This window comes from Chrysemys picta, chromosome 1 (assembly GCF_011386835.1).
Source record: "Chrysemys picta bellii isolate R12L10 chromosome 1, ASM1138683v2, whole genome shotgun sequence".
NCBI classification, from domain to species: domain Eukaryota; kingdom Metazoa; phylum Chordata; order Testudines; family Emydidae; genus Chrysemys; species Chrysemys picta.
The window spans coordinates 330,953,978-330,969,638 of NC_088791.1; the positions used below are offsets into that span (position 1 = coordinate 330,953,978).

General features: G+C 44.6%; 1 protein-coding gene across 6 annotated transcripts in view; it reads left to right on the forward strand.

Annotated features, from left to right (window-relative positions):
- GRM5 (glutamate metabotropic receptor 5) overlaps positions 1-15,661 on the forward strand; it is a 356,331-nt gene that overhangs the window by 278,806 nt on the left and 61,864 nt on the right. The gene's annotated exons all lie outside the window — the stretch shown is intronic.

Below are 15,661 nucleotides of genomic sequence, written 5' to 3' on the forward strand. Positions count from 1 at the left end.
ACTTAAGAGCTGATTTGGAAATGTATTTAGGTGTCTGAAAATTCAGAGAAGCAGCTAGCAGGATTTTCAAAAGTGAGTAGGCATCCAACTCCCATTGGTTTCACTGGGAGTTAAAGGCCTAGGTACTTTTGAAAATCTCACAAGGTGTCTATCTGCAGTGACCAAAATGCATTTAATTTAAGTCCCTTCATATTTAAGTCTAGTTGAAAGTCAATGGAACTTAGGCTCCTGAGTGCTTGTCACTCTTGAAAATGAAGTTTAGGCTCCTCATAATCTGTTCACTATCAATTTGTGAGCAGAAAAAGAAGGGCTAAATTTGTCAAATTGGTCTCGCTGAATACGTTCTCCAGCTCTGACGCTTTGTCCAATGCTACCACATCAATGAACTCTGGAAAAGGAGCAGACTAAACTACGCTATAATACCCTTAACTGCTTTATTCTTGTTTTTTGCATGTAATTAATATAGTTCCGTATGGTAAAGATTTAATGGTGACAACTATTCAGATGCCATCGATGTGTCCAGGTTGTTTAAGTTGTCCATTTCAGTATGCATTGTTTTGTATATATGGAGTTTATGCTCAATTTCATTGGTCATCGTGCTGCTTCCTAAGTTTTACTGTGATCTAACCATCTTGTGTTAAAACTCACAAGAGGGGAACACAAGGCTTGGCTAATAACTCTGATGTTCACCTTGAAGAGTTTCTTTGAATGTTGCCCTCAGGAGCATGGGGGCTGCAAAGGTTGGCCTCACATCCGTGTGTTTTTCTCATGATAGCTTCCAGTTCCCACAGTAGCAGCATGGCTTCCTCATGAAGTCAATGAGAGCTCAGCACCTCTATGAAAATCTGTCCATTTATTTAGGTGCTTAAGTATGGATTTAGGTGTCTGCCTTTAAGCACCCAAATTTGAAAGTTTGGACTTAAACTTCTGTCCAGCTCAATTTCCTCATTTGTAAAACATGCTAACTGCAACTCTATGGGTCCTTTGCCCAGCTGACTGAAGAACAAGGGTGGTAGCTCCTATAGGAGCTTCCTCTGCTATTGGTGACAGAGGGGGAGGACAGGGAAGGCTTACCTGAATCGAGCAGGGAGGAACAGGAAGTGGCCATACCAGGTTGGGGGGAGGGTACTGACCTTCCAGGTGACCAGAGGAGGGTGTGGTATTTGTACCCCGAGCAGTTCCAGAAAAGCCCTCTCTCATTGGGATCCAGCTGGCACCATCCATCTTCCCACCCATAGAATCAGAGTAGAACCGGATGCCTTCAGGAACCACTGTGGGCATTACGCTAGTCACCTCTTTCCTTGGAGGATGGGAAGGAATTTTTCCCTCCCTGTCAGACTGGCTGAGGCAGGGTGGCTTTTTTCACCATCCCCACAGTACGCTTTGCAGGGAGGTTCACACATCACAACTTAGTAAATAAAAAATGTGGCAGGTGTGCAGTGCATCCCTTAAGGAAGCTGCGGGAGGGGGATTCAGGGCTCCTATGTTTGGTACAGCAGGAAACCAGCCCCCAATAACTCCCATATGAGGGGAGGGCAGTGGGATCCCAGCAAGGGGCTTGCTGTAGCCAGGACGGGAAGTGGGAGGACTGGCCGCAGCATTCTCCAGTGGGGGAAACAGTTAAGGAAATAACGATGAACTGCACTATTTATTGCCAGGTACTCACATATATTTCAAGTGAGTAAAGTTGTGGCCAAATTGTACCACAGACACTGTCTCCTGTTCTTCTGGTATGATTAGACAAAGGGTGATAATGATACTTGCCCTCCTTATTAAAATGCTTTGAAGCCTACAGTTGAAAATAATATATTGTTGATGTGTCATATTTATCCTGCTATGAGTGCAGAATTTTGCCCTTAATTTCATCCAATTAAATATTTTCAGCTCAATAGGAGTTGCACAAAAAAATTATTACAGTATCTTCTAGCGACTCCAGTCAAAGGACTCCCAACTGTCCCGGGAGCTGTACAGAAAATTAAAAAATAACACAGCCCCTACACAGAGACCACATAGTCTAAGACTGTGGCAAGAAGATATCGACAAGAAGGTGGGATGGAGGAGGTGGGTGAGGTAATAGTTAAAAGAACAACTTGGTGAATAAGCAATACTCTTAGGTCACCACATGCGTGCAGAATTTGACCTATAGTCAACCACTTCATTTTAATGCAGTAATGTCATATTGATAATAATAGCTATTCATATAAACAATATATTTTTAAAATATTGAAATAAGTAATAGGCGTTATGGCCAAAATTTGCATATGTGGATGCCTAAATCTGGATTTTGGTACATAAATGTAGTCATCCATGTTTGAAAACTCTAGCCTGTGCTTTCAAATCCCTGTATATTGAGATGATGAGATAGATTCACCCTCACAAATGCGAAGAGTATAGATTGTGATGGAGTCCACTCACCACCACAGTGTCCCCTGCTGGCCATCAGAGGAATTAGCTCTGCCAGCTGGAGTTCCTTCTCCAGGTGGTGTCTCTCCCATCGTTGTCTCTGCCTGCAGACCTGCCTCAGTCCAACTACCGCAGCATCTTCTTCATAAATCAGTCCTCTGGATGTGTCACCATCTGTGTTTTCCCCCTTCCATGTGTGAAGTAGCTCAGTTCAATAGTCTAGTCACTTGACCAGTTGCGAGTGGGAGAACCCGGGCCTGCCCACTACTCCGGGTCCCACCCCAGGGACACTGTAGATAGCAGCCTCCTGAACTTCGCTCAATGCTATGTCAATTCCCTGGGCCACTTCCCTGCCCTCTTCTCAGGATATTCAGCCAGCAGCCAGCCAGGAGCTCCCTCTTGCTCTCCTGGTCCCTCCAAGCAACTGCTCTGTCCAAGGTGCTATCCTTCTTACAGCCAACTAGGAATACAGTCCTCATTCCTTGGGCTCCCCACAACAACTGACTGTCTCTGGCCTCGCAGATCCTTTTATGCAAGTCTGCTGGGTCCTGACTGGCTGCTCTGTGCAGCATCCCTCCACTTGGCTGCTTCTCATGCAGCCTCCCTAGGCTGTTTGGAGGACTCACCTCCACTGCTCCTTTCTGGGACAGGCTATGGCAGGCTTCCAGGGGTATGGCAAGCCTCTTCCACTCCAGGGGTATGGCAGGCCTCCGGGAGTATGGCACGGTATGGCAGGCCTCTTCCACTCCAGTGTGGGGTGAACACCCCATCACAAGATTTATGAATGATGCTAGCCTTGTAGATCTCATTTTATAGTAGGCAAAAAATGTACACAGTCATTGTTACACAGTCACTATTTATTAGGGCAGTGTAGTAGGTCCGGGGTGGGGCTTGTCCCTTCCTGGGGCGCCTGAAAGTCAGGCCGCCCCGCTACAAAGCGAATAACAGTTAGGGCCCCGACCTTTGGGTAGGGGCTAAGCGCACAATTAACAGTTCAGAGCTCAGGCCCTTATGCAGGGACTGAGCACACAATTAGCAGTTCAGAGCTCAGGCCCCTATGCAGGGACTGAGCACACAATTAACAGTTCAGAGCTCAGGCCCTTATGCAGGGACTGAGCACACAATTAACAGTTCAGAGCTCAGGCCCTTATGCAGGGACTGAGCACACAATTAACAGCTCCGGCCCTGGGTCAGGGCGGGGCAGCACACCAATAGTCAGTCAGTGGCCCAGGCCTTGTAGCAGGGGCTGGGTCAGTTTGGGTTAGCCCAGGCCCTAGGTCAGGGCGGGGCAGCCAACAGATAGTCTGTCAGGGGCCCAGGCCCCTTGGACAAGGAGGAGGAGGAGAGACTGCCACCCGGCGTGGGGTGGCAGGGGGGGGAACACAGGCCCACCCACTCCACTGTGTTCCAGCCCGGGGCCCTATCCGCAGCAGTCCATCTGCCGCGCAGTCAGTGGAGATCCTGACCGCAACACACTGACATGGGTTCGGGGTCTGCTATCCCCGGGCCACTTCCCATCTCCTCCTCCATGGGTACCTGCTCCTCCTGAGTTCCGTCTGCTGGGTCGCAGATCATAGGCTCCTCCGGGCCCCGAGCACCAGGTAGGTCTGTCGCTCCCTCTGGGCCCTCGGCGGGGGGAAGCTCAGACCATTCCTCAGGATACCGGGCTCTCGGCAGGCTCGGCCAGTCCTCCTCAGGATACCGGGCTCTCGGCAGGCTCGGCCAGTCCTCCTCAGGATACCGGGCTCTCGGCAGGCTCAGGTCCGCGGGAGCTCGGGCACCAGCGTCTGTCCTCTCCCGCTGCCGGCCAGCTACTGAGCGCTGGGGCCTGGCCTTTATACTTCCTGTCCCGCCCCTTGACTTCCGGGGACAGGCCGCGGTGGCTCCGCCCACTCTGGCGGCTTTTCTGGCTCATCGCTTCCTGGGGCGCCTGGAAGCCAGGCCGCCCCGCTACAGGCAGGAGGAAATTCAGTGAGTCATGCAAAATGAAAATGTGATGATAAAGTCAAGAGCACATGAAAAACAGCCCCAAATGAATATAGCTTTTCTTCTTTCATTTCTATCAACTTCTGATAAGTTTCCATCTCTTCACATATACTTTGACTCATGTTGAGGTTAACATTTTAGCATCAAGCCATTTTTTATGTGCAGATTGAGTATGTTTACCTAATCCAAATGGGTGCCACTGCTACTGCTGTTGTTAAGTACATTGATTTTCTGCCCAGCTAGAGCACTCCTGAAAGGGAGAAGTTTGCAGACTTATCTGACTTCATGCTCAATGTTATCAATTCTGTGTCACAGGAGAATTGATGTGAGCCACCTATGTAGACTGAGGGTCAGAGCAAAGGATTTAAAATACACCTTTAACTGGAGACTTTCCATAGCCCAAGAACACTTGGGATTTTACAAGAATTGGAGTGTGCTTCCCCTCTGGCACCAGTCAGATGCTTTTGATTAACCAAGGCCCCAGTTCAGCTAGGCAATTAAACACAAGCATAGCTTTAAGCAGCTGAGTAATTCCACTGAAGTCAATGAATGTCCAACACCAACACCATGTCACAATCCCTTGATGTTATATAACTTTAGACCTTTGCAGCCTGAGTATATATCAGTGTCTCCCTCTTTCTCAAAAGAAAATACACACGCACAGTTCCAAATTCCTAGTGCCTTTTCTCCCTAGCAACAATGTTTTCCTAATACATCTTCCCTTTAGGCGAACTGAAACCTCACAAAAATAAGTCATAGGGTACAATCCAGGATGCATGGAAGTTAATAACAAAACTGCCATTGACTTCAATGGGGCAAGGAATTTATCCATTGAATTTACCAATCTGTTGTTGTTAGCCTAGAGGGCTTTAATATAGATTCATAGATTCATAGATTCTAGGACTGGAAGGGACCTCGAGAGGTCATCGAGTCCAGTCCCCTACCCTCATGGCAGGACCAAATACTGTCTAGATCATCATCATTAGATAGACATTTATCTAACCTACTCTTAAATATCTCCAGAGATGGATATTCCACAACCTCCCCAGGCAATTTATTCCAGTGTTTAACCACCCTGACAGGAACTTTTTCCTAATGTCCAACCTAAACTTCCCGTGTATGTGTGAAACTGATTTTTCCTTCCTAAGTGGAGCACTTTGCATTTGTCTTTATTCAGCTTCATCCTGTTTACCTCAGACCATTTCTCCAATTTGTCCAGATCATTTTGAATTATGACCCTGTCCTCCAAAGCAGTTGCAATCCCTCCAGTTTGGTATCATCTGCACACTTAATAAGCATACTTTCTATGCCAATATCTAAGTTGTTGATGAAGATATTGAACAGAGCCGGTCCCAAAACAGACCCCTGCGGAACCCCACTTGTTATACCTTTCCATCAGGATTAATAACTATTCTCTGAGTATGGTTATCCAGTCAGTTATGCACCCACCTTATAGTAGCCCCATCTAAATTGTATTTGCCTAGTTTATCGATAAGAATATCATGCGAGACCGTATCAAATGCCTTACTAAAGTCTAGGTATACCACATCCACCGCATCTCCCTTATCCACAAGACTCGTTATCCTATCAAAGAAAGATTGGTTTGACATGATTTGTTCTTTACAAATCCATGTTGGCTAGTCCCTATCATCATACCACCTTCCAAGTGTTTGCAGATGATTTCCTTAATTACTTGCTCCATTATCTTCCCTGGCACAGAAGTTAAACTAACTGGTCTGTAGTTTCCTGAGTTGTTTTTATTTCCCTTTTTATAGATGGGCACTATCTTTGCCCTTTTCCAGTCTTCTGGAATCTCTCTCGTCTCCCATGATTTTCCAAAGATAATAGCTAGAGGCTCAAATACCTCCTCTATTAGCTCCTTGAGTATTCTAGGATGCATTTCATCAGGCCCTGGTGACTTGCAGGCATCTAACTTTTCTAAGTGATTTTTAACTTGTTCTTTTTTTATTTTATCGTCTAAAGCTACCCCCTTCCCATTAGCATTCACTATGTTAGGCATTCCTTCAGACTTCTCGGTGAAGACCGAAACAAAGAAGTCATTAAGCATCTCTGCCATTTCCAAGTTTCCTGTTACTGTTTCTCCCTCCTCTCTGAGCAGTGGGCCTACCCTGTCCTTGGTCTTCCTCTTGCTTCTAATGTATTGATAAAAAGTCTTCTTGTTTCCCTTTATTCCCTTAGCTAGTTTGAGCTCATTTTGTGCCTTTGCCTTTCTAATCTTGCCCCTGCATTCCTGTGTTGTTTGCCTATATTCATCCTTTGTAATCTGTCCTAGTTTCCATTTTTTATATGACTCCTTTTTATTTTTTAGATCATGCAAGATCTCATGGTTAAGCCAAGGTGGCCTTTTGCCACATTTTCTATTTTCCTACCCAGCGGAATAGCTTGCTTTTGGGCCCTATTTAGTGTTCCTGTGAAAAACTGCCAATTCTCCTCAGTTGTTTTTCCCCTCAGTCTTGATTCCCATGGGACCTTACCTATTAACTCTCTGAGCTTACCAAAATCTGCCTTCCTGAAATCTGTTGTCTCTATTTTGCTGTTCTCCCTTCTACCCTTCCTTAGAATTGCAAACTCTATGTTTTCATGATCACTTTCACCCAAGCTGCCTTCTACTTTCAAATTCTCAGTGAGAGCCTCCCTGTTTGTTAGTTAATATGGGTGCTTATGGCTGAAATAGTTTCCATTTTGTTTATTTATTTGTATTACTGTAGCACCTAGGAACCCATCATGGACCAGGACCCCACTGTGCTAGGCACTGTACAAACAGAACAATAACGTGGCCTCTGCCCCCAAAATCTCATAGTCTAAGTATAAGGCAAGAGACAACTGATGGATCAGACAGACAAATAGGGGAGTACAAGGAAACAATGAGACAACATTGCCTCATTATGATAGCCATTGGTCTCACCACACTAGCTGTCTGCTGTCAAGTTTTTTGTAGGCATCATAGTGAAGAGACTTTGAAGGAGGCTAGTCAGGCAGCTTTGCAGATGTTTACAGAATAGGAGAAAGCACAAAGGTGTTTGTTGGAAAATTGAAAAGTGGGTAACAGAGGCTGGGATCATTGATTGATCAGAGGTGGGAGTTGGCTTCTTGATAGTGAATGAGAGTTGATGAAAGATAGGGTGGGGATAGGCCATGAATAGCCTAGAAAGTGAAAACAAGGTAGCTTATGTCTGGTGTGATAGAGAAGGGAATGGAGGAATGCAAAGAGAGGGATGACATGGCCAAAGCAACGGGTTAGGAAAATTATCTTTGTACCAGCATCCTGAATGAATAAGAGCAAGGCCCCAAAAGATGAGAATATCTTTTTGTTAATGATTAAACTAGTTAGCTCCTCACTACCTTAAAAAAAAGATGGAAATGCCCAAATAACAGAGGGAAAACTCAAAACAGTTTTCTACCACGATTGCTGTAGAAAGCACAGGCACACAAAAGCCAAATGCAAACATGTCTACGGTGTTCACTGAAACTCAATCAGCTGGAATGGCAGATACTTAACAAGGTTGAGAGGACTCACCAGTTATGGGAGTTCAGGTTCCAGCCAAGTTGTTAAATCTAGGCCCCTTCATGTTGGAGTTCCATCACGCATTGCTTTTTTGGGGCTTTTTGATATAATGTTGGAGTCAGATGTAAATGTCATCTTGTTACATTGCAGCATTGAAAATGTATGTTGGCTAAACCGCAAAACAAGAAGCCAAAGTTGGTTTTATCTGGCTAGGCCACAGCCAACATGGGCAGGTCCCAGTGCCTGTCTGAGACAGTACCTCTCAAATTTCCCTCATTTTGAGGGACATCACTCATTTTAGTTATCTACATTCCACACTAATTTGGCATCCCCTCACTTTTATGGTTAATTACTTTTATCAGAAATTTAAAAAAATTTATCAGACTGAAATTATAGAAAAATTCATTTCCGTTTTTAAAAGAGTGAATTTTAATTTTCCTCCATGAATAATTTTTGTGTCCTTCAGTTTGGCACTTTGGCACTCATTCCATCCCACATTTGGGCCTTGGCAGGTTGAGACAAGTTCTAGCACTAGAATTGATTAGAAATGTGCCCAAACCCACATTTCAGGGACCCTGTAATTCTCCCAGAATTCAGGAGGGTGATAGGTGTGGTTCAGATCCAGAGGTTTTAAATTTAACTCATTACAGAGATGCAGGCCAGCTACAAAGTTTGGCTCCAGCTCTGAGCTTTCCCAAAGTTTGGAGGCATTCTGATCTGGGACTTTAATGCAAATAAATCTCCATTTTTTTAGAGTCGCTCAGAGAAGAAAACAGCCTGCAGTGAGGAGTGCTATATACAGTGCTATACCTCACTGGAGAAAAATGCTTGTGGTGTTCCTGGATTTAAAACTTTAATAATTCGGTCTCTTAAAAAATTTATTTTTCCTGCTACTGCTGCTTATTTCCAAATTCTTCAAACTCCTCTGAACGCTGACTTCAAAGATAACACTCGTTTTCTTCCACCCTAACCCCCCATCTCCCTCCTTCTATGCATGCTGGTATCCTTTGATATTATACATTATGATTTGATTCCTTATAACATCATTCTCTCTTTCACTCCCCATGACTACATATCTGAACTTGAACTTGAACAACTCCTTGGAGTATCCAATGTCATGGATTAGATAGATGGAGTCTATCCTTAAGAACAAATGTAAACTATAACTAAATGGATGTAGGCCCTATAATGTTTCTTACCTGATGGCTTAATTAGACCAATTTCTTTAGTTTTTCTTTCAGCAGTATATTTTCCCTGGTGTAGAATTTAAGTACGTCATGTAGTGTTTTGCAAATGCAGCAAATTTTCAGTATAACAGCCACCATACAACTCCAGCTCCAGTAAGGACCTGGCCCAGATTTTCAAAGATATTTGGGCACCTAAAGATGGGATTTTCAAAAGTGCCTAAGCAAGTTAGGTGCTTAGTTCCTATTGATTTCAATAGCCTGCTTAGGTGATTTTGCAAATCCAGTTAGGCACCTATTTGTGCATCTTTAGGTGCCTACACATCTTTGACAATCTGGCCCCTAATTCAAAACCCATTACAATCAAACTGAAATCCAGGAAAAGACTCATTTTGTTGGGGCAGGTCCTAAATGCAAATCAGGCTGTGAATAACACAAGTAAATATTCATCTCATGATACCAGTTGGTGGTGGTGTTGGGGTTGTTTTAAAGAGCATGTTTATCCTTTCAGCTCTACAAAACTCAGTTTCTTTGACCATAAATCAGAATGCAAGATCCGCTCTTCTGGACACAAAAGCATATTAAATGTATCACTAGCACTTCAGTCCCAACGAGTGAAAATTAGAGCTGGTAAAAAAAATTCTTGGTGGAACAGTTTTCCACTGGAAAATGCACTTTTGCTGAAATCAAAACATTTCTCAGGACTGTTTATTTGATTAAATTTCCAAGAGAAAACATGTAAAACAAATCATTTTGACTTTCTCATTTCAACTTTTATTTTATAAGAATGTTAATATTCTATTATATTATATATTATAGAATATAATCATTTGACATTATTCAAATTAAACTTTTCAATGTTCCTAAAGCAATATTGGGAGGAAATTCTATTCTATGACAGAATTTAAAACTGAATTGCAGGGGAGGGCATATTTGTTTTTGTACAGTGCCTAGCACACGGAGGCCCCATTCATGGTTTGTCCCCAGGCACTACCATAATAAACAGGATTCATAGTAATTTCCTGTCACTAACCCACTAACTTAACACGAACACAATATAAAAACAATTTGATTCATATTTAAGGCTTATTTGTTTTGAAGGAGACCCTTGAGAGTCCCTCATTTTTCCCCATCTAATTCTCTCCACTTGGGCATGCTCTATCATAGCAATAACTCTTGCCAAGGCTCAGAGGGATGGACCTAGTTCCAGAACCTCTCAAAATTACCTTGCTCATCCACCAGAGGGGATGCTCAAGAGGGATACTAAGTGCGTCATTGCATCAGGCCTAAGCAAGTTCTCTCTACAGTGCTTCCAGTCCCCGCTGGCTGAAAAAAGTTAAAAGCCAAACTGATTATCCACACATGAGAGCACTGAATACCATCAGGTTGGCTCTTCTTGCTTGTTTGATTTTTTCCTGTAGAGTTTAACCAACTGTTCTCACCATGAGTGAGACAGCAGGAGATTCCCCAGAGTGGAGCACTGGGGAATGCAAAATCAACATACATGTTTGTTTCCTTCTTTTTAAATTTTTCACCTATATGAATGGGCAAGACAGAGCAAGTAAATCCTGAAAATCATGCAGCATGTAGTAGAAAAGTATCATATACTTTCCATAGATATTTTAAACCAGCACATGGAATTCTGCACCAGGGGCATCATTGTCTATTTAATAATTCTATAGGATGGTATAAAAATAGAATTTCATAGTTGTTCTCCATTAGATTCTATTGATTGTTTAAGAGTAACTTCTATTGAATGCTACTGGTTTCATCCTCATTACAATCTTCAGGAAGATCCCTACTGAGGATAGTAGTTCAGGATGTGCCAAAGTGTACATTCATGTGTATGTTCCATTCAAAGAGAATGGGACTTAAGTACATGCTTGGAAGTTTTAACTGTATGCTTAAATGCTGTTCTAAATGGGTATAGATTTAAGCATCTGCTGAAGTGCTTTCCAGAATCTGGGCCTAACACCCGGTTCAGCAAGGTATTTAAGCATGTGCCTTACCTTACATGCACAGTCCCACTGAGGAGAGTGGGAATACCTGTATGCTTAAAATTAGGCATGTGCTTAAACAATGCTTGGTGAATTGGCCTCAGATCACTTTAGACTTTGTAAAAGAATTAGAGATGCAGGCCAAGTACAAAGTCTGGATCCAGCTCCAAATTTTCCGAAAGTTTGGGAGTATTCTGATTTGGGACTTTAATGCAAACAAATCTCCATTTTTTAGTGTTTCGGTATTGTTAAGAGAATTTATTTCCTTCACTTTGATTTTTAGATTTTCTCTAACTTCAGAGCCTTGATGTATTGCAGATCAACAGATACATGTTGTGGGGCAAATTTGCCCCTCTGTGGCAAGTGGAAGCAATCACATGTAGAGGAAATGCTTTCCCCAGTTACAGAAACCAGAACAGCTAATTCCCTCAGATTTCCTTTGACAATTGCTAGCAGCTTCTCTGAAGAGCTAAGCAGCCTCATTACAATTTATCAGGTGAACTGAGTGAGATCAAATGTGTAAAGAAAGTCTGGGTAATAATTCTATAAAACAGCAGCACAAAGCCCAATAACTAGAGTTCCTACAACTCAGAGTAAAGTTATTACATTTTCAAGCCGTCATTGGTAATAAGGCAGTTGGAATATCATTTTAAAATAAATATTATTGCTGATGCACATCAGATTCATTCTATCAGCCACTCTAATTAACAGCACAGTTTGTGAGCTGTTAATTTTGAGGCTGAGTAATTGGATAAAGTTGTGTGCATTGTAATGTAATACGCTTGTTCAATTTTCCACTTAATTTCGATTAATGTGGATTTTACATGTAATCTATCGTTACCGTTATTACGCCTATTATTTTTAATTAGGAAAAAACATTACCTCAGGAGAATGAAACAAATAATTTGCAGGTTTAAAAAAAAAAGTTCATACTCCGTCATAGACCTAGGAAATTTGGTTTCAGACAAGTTGAGTGCCCACCACTTCACCCAACGTTCATAGGAGCTGTGGGAGCGCAGCACCTCTGAAAATCAGGACCAGAGATGAGAGAAGGGAAAGATCTTTTATGTCACCTTGTTCATCTTTTGACCAGTATGAAATGGTTTTCAATGAGAAAACAGTTTTATAGATGTATTTTCCCCCGGTGAACTTTCGCACCGCTCCTACATTTTAGACATGATTAAGGACTAGATTGTAATCCTCTAATCCTGCCCCAGTAAGGGCCAAGCACATTGGTGCACTGCCCAACAGCAGGGAAGGACCCAAACTGTGCTTCTCAGAGCCACAATCTGGTCCCTGCTTCTCCAAGGTGGATGAATTCTGAGCTAGTTCTTTTACTAATGTGTGGTTGTAACCAGAATAGTGACTGTTTGGAAAAGATATTGTAGAGCTCATTGTTCATTCTCCCTTATGACTGCCCACATCACAATTATTCCCATTACATATGAAATTGCTAGCGCCGCATTCACCGTTCCTGCTTCAGGCCCGCTGACAGCAATTCTGGGCCCCAGTGCAGAACAGTCAATGGGCCCCCACGTGCGGACGCCATCCGCCTGACATTTGGGCTATGCTGCACCTGTGCTGGCTGGTGCCCAGCGAGCTGCTGGCTGCATTGCTGGGAGCGCTCTTCCGGCATGGCCAGGGCTTATACATGCCCACCCGGTAGGGCTGCCAACTGTCAAATCGAGCAAACCCCAAGACCCTTGTCCCGCCCCCTGCCCCACCCCTTCCCTGAGGCCATGCCCCGTCATGGTTCTTCTCCAAAGCCCCATACCCTGCTCACTCCATCCCCCCTCCCTCCATCGCTTGCTCTCCTCCACCCTCACTCACTTTCACCAGGCTGGGGCAGGGGGTTGGGGTGTGGGAGAAGGTGCGGGGTGCAGGCTCTGGGAGGGAGTTTGGGTGCGGGGTGCAGGCTCTGGGCTGGGTCAGGGGGGTGGGGTGCAGGAGGAAGTAAGGGGGTCGGTGCTTACCTCGGGTGGCTCCCGAAAGCAACCAGCACACCCCGCAGCTACCCTTGACCACAGTTCCCGACCAATGGGAGCTGCAGGGTCGGCACTCAGGGCAGGGGCAGCACGCAGAGATCCTCTCCGCAGGGGCCGCAGGGACATGCTGGCCACTCCCGGGAGCATCACGGAGCGAGGGCGGGCAGGAAGCCTGCCTTAGCCCTGCTGTGGTGCACTGTCGGCAGCAGCGACCGGGGACCCCCTGGCACTTTTAAATTGGCCAGGCCCCTGGGCAATTGCCTGCTTTGACGCTCCCTCCTCTCCCTCCACTCCCCCCCCCCCGCCCGTTGGCGGGCCTGTCCTGCTGTTTCTGCCTCTTCTATATTCATCAATGATAAAGATGGCTGTAATGTAGCTGACAGTTTTGCTGATGATATGTGAGGCTGAGTAGCATCCAGTCTACTCTCCCTTGCCTGTATCAGTGTTGCCAACATGTTGTTATCACTAGTAGGTTATAAAGGAAACCCTGTAGGGTGCATCTCAACATGACTATTACTAAAGTAGGCCAAAGGACCAAGCTTAAAAGGAAGGAAAAAAGTTAAGCAGCCTGACATTCAGCATAGCTAATGTTTGCAAGCTTGCATAAAATGCTGAATAATGGCAAAACAGATAAAGCAATGGGACACAATGGGGAATTATAAGATCTTGGAAGATAAATGAATGGATGCTGAAGGTTATTAATGTCATCTAGCCATAAATATACTCTGGATATAAAGACCAATGAAAATGAGCAGGATATGCAAGAAGTAATTTAAAAACAATAAAGGAGAGACATGTATGAAAGATGAAACACCAGGAAGAGGGAAGCAGCAGAAAGATAAGGGATTAAGGTAAGAGATTAGTACTGTCTACTAGAAGTAAAGCAAGAATGACAAATGAAATCTTAAATTAACGCATTTTCCAGGGACATTAAAATCAAGAGGTCACTAAAACACAGGAACATAGGAATTGCCCGTCAATTGGTCTCACTAATAGTTAAACATTTTCTTAATGCAGCATGAGGTTTTATCTCCCCTCCAAGACTTTTCTATTGTGGCATTAATTGTTATATTCTCAGGGAATATTCTTGTCAGCCACATACATGCCCAAACCCTCTCTGAGGAGAGACAGTGGCAGAGCCAGGTTTTGCAATGGGAGGGATGAAGCGATGAGTCAGTGTTGATGCCACTTTCCCACATATGTCTGCTGCATCCACCACAAACCTAATCTCAAGTGAGTGCGGCGGGGAGGGCCCTGGGGTGGTTAGCGTGGGCAGGGCTGGAAAGCAAGTCTCCTGCACATTCACTTGGCAGCAGTGGCTCCTGTTTTATGGGACTGGGCCTGGCTCCCCACTCTGGACATTGCAATCTGGTGCCCAGGATCGCAATGCCGTTCAGATTTGGCCTGGCTGCCCCCAGGTCATGAAGGGACAGGAGCTGGGCCCAGCCCTGCGAGACAGGAATCGCCGCTGCTGGACAAGTGCAGAACAGGCTGGTTCTCCAGCACCATGTGAAAAATCATGTCAGATACCTCCTTTTGTCAATTGGACAATATACCTAAGGGCCGCTGGGCCAGGGTGGGAGGTTGGGGGTTAACAATGGAACTAATTGTGTGCTTAAAATTGATTGGAAAAAGGCAAATATAGTGCCCATATTTTAAAAAGGGAAGAAAGAGAACCCGGGGAACTACAGCCTCACTTCGTTCCCAGCAAAATCATGGAGCAGGTCCTCAAGGGATCCATTTTGAAGCACTCGGAGGAGGGGAAGGTGATCAGGAACAATCAACATGGATTCAACAAGGGCAAGTCATGCCTGACCAACCTGAATGCCTTCTATGATCAGATAACTGGCTCTGTGGATATGGGGAAAGCAGTGGATGTGATATAGCTTGACTTTAGCATCTTTATCAGTGATCTGGATGATGGGATTAATTGCACCCTAAGCAAGTTCGCAGATGACACTAAACTGGGGTAGAGGTAGATACACTGGAGGGTAGGGATAAGGTCCAGAGTGACCTAGACAAATTGGAGGATTGGGCCAAAAGAAATCTGATGAGGTTCAACAAGGACAAGTGCAGAGTCCTGCACTTAGGAAGGAAGAATCCCATGCACTGCTACAGGCTGGGGACTGACTGGCTCAGCAGCAGTTCTGCAGAAAAGGACCTGGGGGTTACAGTGGACGAGAAGCTGCATATGACTCAGCAGTGTGCCCTCGTTGCCAAGAAGGTCAATGCGTATTGGGCTGTATTAGTAGGAGCATTGCCAGCAGATCGAGGGAAGTGATTATTCCCCTCTATTCGGCACTGGTGAGGCCACACCTGGAGTATTGCGTCCAATTTTGGTCCCCCCACTACAGAACGGATGTGGACAAATTGGAGAGAGTCCAGCAAAGGACAACGAAAATAATTAGTGGGCAGGGGCACATGACTTACGGGGAGAGGCTGAGGGAACTGGGGTTATTTAGTCTGCAAAAGAGAAAAGTGAGAGGGGATTTGATAACAGCCTTCAACTACCTGAAGCGGGGTTCCAAAGAGGATGGAGCTAGGCTGTTCTCAGTGGTGGCAGATGACAGAACAAGAAGC